Raw genomic sequence first — 1,967 nt, forward strand, 5'->3', positions numbered from 1 at the left:
CAAGAGACTAGAAGATATTGCAGAGCTGGAGATGTTCAGGCTCCTAAAATGGGATTTTTAGGTCATAACAAGATATATGCCTCCTATAATCCTCGCATAGCAAACAAAATGGCACCTAAAATAACAGAACTTATTGGGAAAACAGATTTTAGAAAGGCCATTTAAAACATGAAACTTTAGGAGTAGATGCCTACGAAAAATAATATTGACACCTTAGAAGATAATTTTGACCACCTACAGAAGTGGCTCACACAGAATTATTTTTTTAAAAAATTGAGTAGAAATGCTTGCAATACTAATTAGAATTGGTGGAAAAAACCCAGTTAGGAGACAAACTCCAAGCCAATGGTCTTGCCATTGAAACAGAGCCAGGGTCAGAATAACCTCCAAATATATACTGTAAATATTTAAGAGCGATACAAGACCAGAAGTATCCCCCTTTGGCAAGGGAGCCCTAGATACAAGCACTCAAATTTTTTTGTATTTTTTAAAGTTTTCTTAAAACTACTCCAAAAGAACTCCTGTTGACTATATGTCATTCAATCTAAGGGCTTCTTTTCCTCCCCAAGGTTATAATTCTATTCTGACTATTCTGCCTCCCTTTGCCTAGAGTAAATCATATATAAAGCTACACAGCTTCTACGTTATGCCAACATGACTGTCCTATTTACCAATTGCAAATAATCTAATTGCTATTTTAGAAACGTATGTTGCAGCAGAACACACTGTATTTTAATTCCTGAAAAAATGAAATTGAAAAAAACAGTTCACATTCAATAGGATGTATTTTCACTTTGAAATACCTTTTGCATATTAGACATTATCATTTCACTCAGTGAAGTACAGGGTTGAACATTAGTAGCCGCCGTCAACTGATTTTTTGCAATGACGTCCACCACCAAAGACAACAATGACAAACAAACCTATTAAAGAAGATTCACTTTGTGGCAGGAGCCAGTCATCTCATTTCATCCTAAAAGAACATGACTATTCTGAGGACTAGGAGACAAAGGCACTGAGAGTAATTAGCTTAAGTAATTAGCTTAAGGTCACAGTTACTACAAACTCAGGGTTACTTTGTATAGTAACTGTGACATTTGTATCCTGTGAAGTTCAAAATGAGTTTTTTCAAACTGAGTGCAATGAACCACCACCCGGAGTGCTTGCTGGATCCACCCCAAACCCACTGTCTTAGCCCATTTTGTGCTGCTGTAACAGAATACTTGAAATTGGATAATTCATTTCTTATAATACTGGAGGCTGAGTATTCTAAGGCTGAGGAGTCCACCTGTGGTAAGGGTCTTCTTGCTGCATAATCCCATAGTAGAAAGTGGAAGAGCAAGAGAGCATGTGCGTGAGCGAGACAGGGAGCGCTGAGCTCACTTTTATAATAAACCCATGACCCCTGTAATGACATTAATCCATTCATGAGAGTGGATTCCTCATAGCCTGGTAACCTCTTAATGGTCCTACTTTTTAATTTTATCACAGTAACAACTCTTTCAACATGAGTTTAGAGGGGACACTCAAACCATAGCATCCATTAAGCAAGGATCACGAGGGAGAGGAAAAGTTCTGAGAGTCATATTTAAATAAATCGGCTCTATTATACACTAGACTTTAATATCTATAAATTATAGAATTTGTAGTTTGATGTTCAGAAATGGCTATAACATGGAACTGTCTGCAAGCAAATCCCTGTTTCCTTAATAGCTGTGTGAATTTGGAAGTTGTTGTGTCTCAGTATCACCTATAAAACGGGAAAAAATAATTGTATTCCTTCACAAAGGTGCTGTGAGGATTAAAGGAACTAAATGTATGACATAATTAGAATAGTAAGTGTTCAATAAATGTTAGCTGTTACTATCACAGGAAACATTATAGTCTTGAGAACCAGAGAGATAAAGGTAAGAGGCATAATATGGCCAGGATCATAAGGATTAACAGGACTGAACTCAGGGAAAAAA

The 1,967-nt window shown here is 36.8% G+C and overlaps 1 protein-coding gene across 1 annotated transcript in view; it reads right to left on the reverse strand.

The window, feature by feature from the left end:
• NAV3 (neuron navigator 3) overlaps window positions 1-1,967 on the reverse strand; it is a 401,664-nt gene that overhangs the window by 398,765 nt on the left and 932 nt on the right. The gene's annotated exons all lie outside the window — the stretch shown is intronic.

Source organism: Propithecus coquereli, unplaced genomic scaffold (assembly GCF_000956105.1).
Source record: "Propithecus coquereli isolate 6110/MARCELLA unplaced genomic scaffold, Pcoq_1.0 Scaffold282, whole genome shotgun sequence".
Taxonomy (NCBI): Eukaryota; Metazoa; Chordata; class Mammalia; order Primates; family Indriidae; genus Propithecus; species Propithecus coquereli.